This window comes from Carex rostrata, chromosome 6 (assembly GCF_964058835.1).
Source record: "Carex rostrata chromosome 6, lpCarRost1.2, whole genome shotgun sequence".
In the NCBI taxonomy this organism is placed as follows: Eukaryota; Viridiplantae; Streptophyta; class Magnoliopsida; order Poales; family Cyperaceae; genus Carex; species Carex rostrata.
Window position 1 is genome coordinate 14204472 of NC_135923.1, and position 10905 is coordinate 14215376.

Consider the following 10905-nt stretch of genomic DNA (forward strand, 5'->3'; position numbering starts at 1 on the left):
GAGATTCATCAAGAACAAAGCATTTTGAACCAAATACTCTAAAATGAGATATCTTAGGCTTGTACCCTTTCCATAGCTCATATGGTGTTTTATTCAATATGGTCCTTATGCTTACGCGATTTACCACGTAGCATGCCGTATTTACCGCCTCGGCCCACAAGTGTTTGGGTAAGGAGTATTCATTTAGCATGGTTCGGGCAAGCTCAACTAAGGTTCGGTTCTTTCTCTCAACTACCCCATTTTGTTGAGGTGTGCGAGGAGCCGAATACTCATGTTTATATCCCCTTTTAGAGCAAAGTTGATCAAATTTTGCATTTTCAAATTCCCCCCCATGGTCACTTCTAATTCTAATGATTTTTGACCCCTTTTCATTTTCAACACGTTTGCAAAATTCAATCAAGTTGCTAATTGCATCATCCTTGTGTTGTAAGAATAAAACCCAAGTAAAGCGACTATAGTCATCTACAATTACATATGCGTATTTCTTTTTGGCCAAACTTGGTACACTAATTGGTCCAAATAAATCCATATGTAACAATTGCAAAGGTTGATCGGTTGAAACCATGTCTTTGGATTTAAAACTACTCTTGGTTTGTTTACCTTGAACACATGCATCACATAATCCTTCAAGTTCTAATTTATGTGTTGGTAACCCACGCACAAGGTCTAGTTTGACCAATTTCTTAATGGTATCAATTGAAACATGACCTAACCTACGATGCCATAACCATGATCCACTAGATACGGCGCTTAGACAAGTTTCACCGGAATCAAAATGAGTAAAATACAAGTAATAAACATTTTTCTTTCGTTTACCCGAATAGATTAGAGCATCATCCGAAGATTTAACTATGTGACAAGCATTAACATCAAATTTGGCATAGTATCCCGAATCACGTAACTTACTTACACTGAGTAAGTTATAGTCTAATCCATCAACAAGATATACATTGGATATGGTCAAGTGTTGGTTACCAATTGAGCCTATACCAATAATAGAGCTCTTTCTTTGATTGTTTCCAAATGTAACCGTACCTCCATCATATGGTTCTAAGAATTTAAAATTAGATTTGTCACCGGTCATATGGTGTGAGCATCCACTATCAATGATCCAAGCACTTTCCTTTTGAGATGAAATCAAACACACCTACAAAGTATATATTAGTTATTATTGAGTTAGTAACTAACATATACCTTGTCTTTAATCTCCCCCTTTATGTTTGGCAATTATAATATTTTTAGGGGAGATTAAGTGTGAACCTAAGCTAGTATAGCTTTAGGAACCCAAACAACATTATGTTTGTTGTTTACATTCCTAAAGCTACATTCTAAGGAAGTGTGGCCAAGTTTGCAACAATAGTTGCATATTGTAGTTGATTGCTTTTGAGTAGTAGAGCCTTGTTTGAGAATGGGTTGGTACTTCACTTCATGCAAACTCCTCTTATGACTACCATGTGACCTATTTGCAACTTTAGATGCAATGCTCTTGGTTTTATTAGAATCAAATCTATTGTGATGTTGGGGAACATCTCTAGCTAAACCATTTCTTTGAGTTTGGTTTTGTAAAGAAATTTTATTTTTGAATTCATAAAACCATCCATCGGGTCCTTTAAAATATGTTTTGTTTGACCCTTTTGGATTAAGAGTGTTCCTATCACTATCTTTAGAAGCATTTTTGTTCTTAGATATTATTTTATTGTACTTATACCTAAATGCATAATTTGGTGACTTTTGATATTGTTTAGCATTTGAAACATGAGAAGACTTCAATTTAGATGACTCCTTGTTCAAAGGAGTTAAACCCTTTTTAGTAAAAAATTGATAAGTTGAATATTGTTCACAATTAAACTTTAGTTTGGCATTTGGAATACTTGAAGTTTGAGAATGTTCCCCTTTTCCTTTAGGGCCTTGCATGTGATTAGATTTAAGTGAGGATTTACCCTTCTTAAATCCAAGACCAACTCTATCATTTTTATAATAGGATTGATCGTGTATCAACTTGCTCACATAATAGGGATCTAGACTAGTGACTTTTGATAATTCACTAGGAGATCTCAATGCCCGAATTTCGGTTTCTAAGGTTTGAACTTTAACTTTTAAAATGCCTATTTCACCTAAGTGTGATGCTTTTAACTTTTTATTTTCAAGTTCTAACATGTCATTTTTAGCAATTAATTTTTGAATGATACCTTCCTTCTCAACCAAGGTTCTATTGGACTCATCAAGGAGTGATTTCAACCTAGATTCATGATCATCATGCGTTAGAATTTCATTTTTGAAAGTGCTTGCATCATTGGTGTCTAACCTATTGATACACAAATCATTGTTGGTCTCATTTGTGATTATGCAATTTTCAATATCAATTTCACCACTATATTCTTCACCACCTTCATTTATACATTCAAGTTCGGTCTCATAACCATCAAGACTAAGTGTTGAGTGTACCTCACTAGCGAAGTTTGTTGAGGTGTTGACTCCATCATCTCCCTCCTTGGCATTCCTTGATTTAACAAGCTCCATGAGAAAGTTGATGGTTGTTTCATCGGTGATGTTTTTGCTAGCTATAATTGAGTCTATGTCAATTTTCGAGGGACCTTCATCTACACTTGCCATCAATGCAAGGTTGATCTCCTCTTCATTCTCTGATTCCGTATCGGATTGTTCCGTCTCACTATCCGAGAACAAAGCTTGCATAGCTTTGGCTTTCTTCTTCTTGTACCCATCATACTTTTGTCTTGGTTTTCGATCTTGTTGTGCTTCCCCATCCGTGTTCTTCAATTGTGGAAATAGCTTGAAGCATGTTTGAATGGAATGCCCCTCTCTATGGCAAGCGAAACACATTAGCCTTTTGTTCTTCTCTTCTCGTTCTTTGTTGTATTTTCTTTCAAAGTCAAGCATTCCTTGAAACATTTTGGATAAGAGAAGAGCATCCTTGGATGTTTCATGATCAATTTTGTTGATAAATTGATCATTTGAAAGACGGGTGTTTGAGGAGCTTGGAAAGTTTCGGTTTTGTGCCGGAAAAGCTACGGTTTTGGACTTTGAGCTTTGCTTCAAATCACCGGATTGTCGAAGTTTTTCTTCAAAACTCCTAAAATGAGCATAGAGGTCATCCGGTGTGAATGTGTCGTGCGTGCCTTGGATTGCCTCTAGAGCACTCACCAACCCGGACCATTTATCCCTCATGAGCATCACCCTCAATAGCTTTCCTACAAGTTTATTGTTAGAAAGTGGTTCTCCCAATTCGGTAAACTCATTTTGGATATGCATAAGTCTATTATACATATCCTCAATGCTTTCACCATCTTCAACCTTAAAGGTTTCAAATTTTGCTTCTAAACCGGTTATTTTGGTTCGTTTGATTTGGGTATTGCCTTCATACCGGTTTACAAGAGCATCCCACATTTCTTTCGCACTTGATGCACTACCAAAGAGTGAGGCTACCGATTCACTAACCAAATTGAATATGGCATTGGTTGCTAGGTCATTGTCTTTCTTGGTTTGTTTGGAATCAACGGTCTCAATTTTGGCATCGGTTGAACTATCGGTAGCTACACTTGAGTATGTTGGTGTATACCCTTTTTCAACCACATACCATACCTCAAGGATATTCAAGTAATTAATCATGGTTTTCTTCCAATGCATGAAATTTTTGGTAGTAGTACCAAAAATTAGGGGTTCTTTCACGGATCTATAAGGTGCCATTTGTCAAGTTGATCTAATCTCCAATTAAGTGTGTCTTAATTCGAGTAACTTGCTCTGATACCACTTTGTTGCACTTAGGGGCACCTTTAATTGCTCAAAAACTGAAATTAAATTGCAATTGAAAGTAAAGAGATGAGTTTAGAGAAATTTGACACGCGGGGTGATAACGGAGTTCGGCAAAACAAAGGCCTACGTCTCCGGGGCTTCGCAACCTTGTGAGGTGCGCCTTCCTATTACCCAATACGAAAGGATTACAACTTGTGAACCGTTGAGCCCTTACACACCAAGCGGGAAATCAAACGGCCAACTCAAAGAGATGAGAACAAGGTCTCGATTGTCTAGGAACACAAGAGAAACACTCAATAGATCACTCTAACCTAATCTATATCAAGATTAGTGAAGTAGGTTTGAGGTTGCTTGAGGGATTTTGAAGTTTTAGGCTCTCACAACAATGGAGTATACTAAGCTCTCAGAAAATCACTTTTGAATTAATTAGGGTCGGCTGAGATGTTTTGAAAAGTGATCCCCTCAGTCTATTTATAGTGGCAGCTCAAAAATGAGCTGTTTGATATAAAACGTTACCAACGTTTTGTAAAACGTTACTAACGTTTTATTCAAATGCGTTTTAGGGTTTTAATTCTCTGACAGCTTAGTAAAACGTTACATAACGTTTTATAACCGTTACAACGTTTCCAAAACGTTATAACGATTTATAAACGTTACAACGTTTATAGTTTGTACTGGACAGCAGTTCTTCAGTTGTTCTGTATCTGTTAAACGTTACAACGTTTGTGAACCGTTATAACGTTTGTAAAACGTTACAACGGTTGTATAATCGTTATAACGTTATAACTTGAACTGAACAGCAATTCTTCAGTTGTTCTGTATCTGTTAAACGTTACAACGTTTGTGAACCGTTATAACGTTTGTAAAACGTTACAACGGTTGTATAATCGTTATAACGTTATAACTTGATTCTTTTGAAGCTTCTGATCATTATAAAACGTTACCAACGTTTTGAAAACGTTCATAACGTTTTATCTCAATTTAATCAACCTCATATATACTTTACCAAGCTTTTGATTTTACAATTAGTATTCTTGATAAAAGTCTTCGTGATTTCTTCAGTCCAAGCATATTATACAGCAGTTCTTACTCTTCTTGGACCTACATATTCTCAAAAATAGAAGAAATCGTAAAATTCAATAATTGTATGTTTTTGCAAATTAGTCAAATAGACGTAAAAGATTATTGTACGAACAACAATAAGCCATAAAAGGGAATAAAATCAGAAGGGAAAAATCCGTACCTGATCCCTCTAAGAGCACAGTAGCTCCTGATGAGCTAGCTTTGACAATAGCCCGCCCCCTCCTTCTCTTGCGACCAGTCGTCTCAACAGGCGGGTCAGAATGCTGCAAGGTCCGAGCTGGGATCCCAAATGATGTAAACACTCCCCCTGCTGACTCGGAGGGCACTAAGTCACAATCAAGCGAAACAAGTCAGCGACATGGCAATTAGAATAAGTGTTGCAAAGAAATGAGTCAGAACAAACATACCAGCTCTGGAAGGTCCTGAAGCTGAAGACTCAAAGAAGCGACTGTCACGGCTCTGTATGCCTGGCACAATGTCGAACGGAGGAACTGTCCTCGGGCCAACATGATCATCCGGCCCGGACAACACCTCTCCCATCCAGTAGCTCAAATCTCGCATATAGCAAGGCTGCACCATATCTCTAAACCACCTCTCATAAGTGATGGAGAAAGCAACGTACCTAGAAGGTCTAGGCATAACAAACCTAGTCTGGGTCTCAACCCTAAAGAAAGAAGACCAACACCTAGCTGCTCCATCTAAGTCCGCATGGATGTCATCAGCTGAGGGAACGTCAGCAGGAATACACTGGTCTAAACCAAACTGATGAGCACAGCGATGGGGCATGTATGGCTCCAAAATCACGCGATCACCCAGTCTCAAAGGAAGGAGACCGTGACGCAAACTGATGAAAAATCCTGACTGAGGAGAACCCAGTGTCAAACTCCTCCGGTGGTCACCCCCAGGACCCCCGTCAAATAAAATCAAGTCCTCAGACTGCCCCTCATGGCAAGCATACTGACGCCCGTAGGCTGGTCTGAGATGACCCCCGCTGTGACGAAGTAATATACGCGCCTGTCGCGCTAGGATGCCAGTGGCTCTCGCTCCGGCAATCTCTATCAAAATGGGCAGACTGCTCAATAAAGCATCACCTACAACGGCAACTGGTATATATAGCCCTGCCCAGTATGTATGAGCCCAACCGAAGAGGTAGTGATATGGAATGACCTCATCACAAAAGGAAGGGTCACGAGATGTCGACACAACCCTCATACACCTGAAAAGGTTAGCTAAAGCAGGGATAGTCAGCGAGATCAAATCTCCCCGTGCCAACCTACTAGCCACGACAAATGCCTCTGGTCGAATAATACCTCCGGGCCGACTAGGAATAACAAAATAGCAGAGCCACCATGCCAGAAAGGCAGTCAGGACAGTCTCTCGTCCGACAGCTCTATGACGGCTATAACATGATGAGAAAGGCTCTCCGATATGAAAAACACTCTCCCCTCCTACACCGAATGGAGCAGAAGGACGAGCAAACACCTGGCATGGATGCCTGACTCGGTCAGTGAAATGACTAATCCAAACTGAGAATGTCACATCTCCGGCTCTGGCTAGATCATGATAAATGTCAAACAGCCTCCTAAGAGAACTCGGTTATACAAGGATACCATCGGGTGATCTCTGTCTCAAAGCTACGTCACTAGGGACATGCTCATCATACGGAGCCCCAAAAATAGGCAAGCCAGACATCCTCTGGAACTCAAACGGTGAAATGGTCAACTCACGGTCCTCTAAAACAACCGTGTTGGAAGAAAACCTCCACCTCTCAGCTAAAGCCTGAAAGAATGACAAATCCCAAGTATACTCAAAAAGAGAAAGGAATACCGCGTGGTATATGCCGACTCTCTCCAACGCAGATCTCTCCTGCTGCAATGTAAATCTGATCCAGTCAACCATGCCCTTCTCTCTCTGCAAAGTACCGGGAGGGAAGTAGTGAGGTGCCCATGGCAGAGCCTCAATACTCAGCATGCTCAAACCCAAAATACGTAAAGGAGGCGGTGTCTGATCCGAGGTAATAGGATGAAGCCCGTCTCCACACAGCGAGTGATGATCGACATGGTAAAGTGCAGATCCTCTATGGATGCTGTGACCTACCCTCAGTCGAGTCTCCGGAGTCCAATCAACAGGATCTCCAGGAAACATACCCCGCAGTGGGAACGAGACTAATGGCAATGGGTCATGCCTAGTGAAAGGAATCCCTGCATAAGTCAAATGAAATCAAGCACAGAATCAAATTTCCTAACAACAACAACCAAAAAGCACAGAACAAGCATCAACAACAGTTACAATCAATGCCTAAACGAGACCGATGATGGTAAATAACAGAGAAAGGAACTTGGGTCACACATGCCCGGGTCATCCACACGGCTATACAGAGAGCCAACACCTACGAACAGCCACCAGCAACCCCCAACCCAGAAGCAGACAAAACAACGATTGGATAAATTCCGAGATTAAGACAAGACATTACGGTATACCAGACCTACAGTTTCAAATATATAAGGTACAAGCGTGGTTCAACACACCCCGACATTTAGTCCTGCTTCTACGCCACACACAGGCTGAAGTAGGATCGCTCTTGCTGCGCCCCCGGGCCATGGCAGAGCACACACACCACAGGAATGTATGTATCTAAGGGTAAGGGCACGCAAGTACACACAGCCTGACCCGGATCAACCCAAAGAACATACATTTACACAGACATCCCAAGAATGAGTGTATCTGAGGGTAAGGGCACGCAGGCACACACAGCCTAACCCGGATCAACCCGAGGAGCATACATTTACCGACCCCATGCAAGTACCGCGTATAAATGAGGCTAAGCGAAAGGTTTACCTTGACGCCTAGCCATGATTGAGGAAGATAACCAAGCAAGCTTCCAGAACAGTCAACGCCTGACTTGAAACTCCAATACCTGCAACAAGAGCAAACGACACAACTAAGAAGGAGTTTCATATAGTATCACGAGATACACTGGGGGCACCTGGCTGAGCTGTTCAGTCCCGGAGGTCTTCACACCCCACCCAGGTGGGGGGCATTTGTTGTACCCTAAAATATTGCCAATTAAATGAATAGAAATTGGTAATAATTTAAATGCTTGGAAAGACGCCAAATGGTTTAAAATCCTCCCGAGATGAAGGGAAATGATATATTAAAATTCATGGTAATATCCTACATTTAAAACCATGAATTTTGATATAAGATTCAGATTCTAACTCCAAATGGTTAAGGAGTTATGAATTTTCAAAGTTTATGATGACATGGCAGCCTCTGATTGGTGCCACCTCAGCCTGGGTACCCATAGCAATGATCCTAAGCATTCTGGGTACAAATCAGGAGCCGCAAACCCCTATATTACAAGTGGGACCCTCTGGTCAGCAGCAGAAGCGAAATTTCACTGGGATCCAAAGATAGGCAGACTTGGAGCATGGAGACTAAACTCTGTACACCGAACTGTAAGGGTTTAGGCTCACGCTACACCAAGTCCATTTGAATTATCGGGTTTAAATTAAACCCAGCGCCTCAGCACTTCCGACCCCTTTAATTGGCATGGGCCTGGCGCTTTGTGCACCGTGTTCAAGCCTTTACATGGCTCATCAGGTGCCGAGTGCACCCAAACAGACTCAAGAAGAGTACTGTGCCCTGGAGTCACTGACGAGCGGGGCCCAAGCCCTGACATCGTCTTCTCCCCTCAACCCGAGCTCCAAACACGAAATCAAATCGAAAATTCAAGGGAATGGCTAGAGAATAACATGAACCCTCACCTCAAGTTAAAAGATATCAATAATCTCCTCTCTAAGTGTGAGAATTGATCAATATCTCTCTCTCACGAGCTCAGATTTTAGCCGAGAAGAGAAGGAAGATGAATTTGGGAACTTGAGTTTAGAGCATAATTGGACCTCGATATTTCACAGGGATAATCAATATGCTCAGGAGATACTATCTATGCCCTCAATTTGAAGTTTAATGAACTCAGAGAGATGAATTGAGCAAGGAGCACTAGCTCAGTTCCGGCCATGACTGAGAGCATCAAATTGGTTATGCAGGTGGTAAATTGAACCTTAGAACATGATAAGGGAATCAATACGATGCTATCTGTCAATGCTATATGCTTGGAAGCTCAATAATCGAGAAGGGCCCATGTTAAGCCATGAAATGGCTCGGGTCCAACACAACATAGCCTATTAGCTGCTCCCAGCTCATTCTGGTCCCCAGGACACGTGCCTAGAGCACCTGGGATCAATCCAAGATAGGAGAATATTCCTCCTGCACCCCAGGAGTCATGCAAATCAAATTGCACCTCATAAACCATGAAATCAAAGGCCATGATGCCATGCCATGCCCTAATGGTCAATCCAAGGGTTCAAATCAATACAACACATTCAGGTGACATGCCAAAGCATGATTGGGTGATCCCCTGCACAAAACACACATGGAATGAAGCCACACACAGACAGACATTTGATCAAACACCAAGGGTGAGGATGAGACCACCTCAGCCCTACAAGTTCTAAACCCTAGCCTTTTGCCTATAAATAGGCACCTCAAATGAAGCTCAAAGAGAGACACACATACGGAGATAGGAAAGAAGAGATAGCTAGAGAAAGATACACATACATCAAGCTCTACACACACAAACACACACATTTACACACATACAGTGGTGCACACACACACCATAAGCTTCCTCTGTACTTAGCAAGCTTAATTCATAGGTAATTAAGACTTGGATTCAATGTAAGGCCCCTAGGGGGCCATTCCATGTATCAATTTTCATTAATAAAGCTTGTTTCTTGCCATTTGGTCTTTTTCTTGCCATTCTTTGTTTTCTTTTCCATTATGATCTGATAATCTCTCTTTAAAACATTTAAATAACATGTGTAAGCATTTAAAACACAAAAGGTTACTGTTTTGATACAAATCTTTCACAAAAGATCACATTTTCATACATTTCTTTACATATTTTACATTCTTTCTCTTTTCTGTCTCCTTGATCACCTTTGCAAATTAATTAAGGGCTAGGATAAGTGTAGTGAGCAAGCTTGCATCCTTGCTTATCCAATCCCTTAATTTCTTTGATTAAAAGTGATTGAAAAGGAATATAGTGACTTGCATAAAAGATAAACACACAAGGGCTGTTCAAAGTGAGCAAGTAAGCATCCTTTACAGTTCCTCAACCCTAAGTCCACTTGAGAAAGGCCTATTTGCCATTAGATCCAAGGAAATGGTGAAATTATGCCCTTTCAATGGCTAATTTCACTATTTCTGAGGATCTGATTGCAAATAGTGAGAAACTGAGGTTTAAAGTGTAAAAAGACAGCAACTGGGTTGCTTCATGTCATTTACATCTTTAAATCCATGAAGTTTTAATGATAATGCCTTTAAAACAAGTGTAAAGGTGCCAAAACATGATTTTTAATAAAATCAGGGGCCTCCTTGCATATTTCCAGGCACAGACATGTTTAAAATATATTGAAAATGATGATTTGACAAGTTTTGAACTCTTGATCTCCTCTTTACATGTTTCTGGTATGAAAACAGTGGTTAAATACCCTTAGTAGCTTGTATTGGACCAAACCAGGTCTTAAAAAGGGCTTGTACCAGCCTCTGGTACCATGACAAACTCAGTCTCAGCACTTAATTACATAAAAAGCTCAGCTGGTATAAAGGAATTCACTAAAAAAGCACTATTTTGACCTCTGCTGACAGATCAGCCATTTCAGAACAATAGAGGGACCAAATTGAAAAAAAGACTTCACGGTCAGATAGAACACATCAAAACACACAAAATTGATATAAAGTTTGCATCATTTGGACATTCCTACAGAAAGATAGGGATCTCCAAAGTTCAACTTTTAAAAAAAGGGAAAATTCTGTATTTAAAATGGTAAAATGACCATGAAGACCCCTGAGCTTAATCAAGTCATTCGACTGAGCTACACTGCTTAGAAAAATCTCAAATTTGGAACAAAAATCCCTGACATGTATATCTTTGAATCTGTGAAATAAAAATCACATATCCTGTATAAAATTCAAGAGAAAATGATT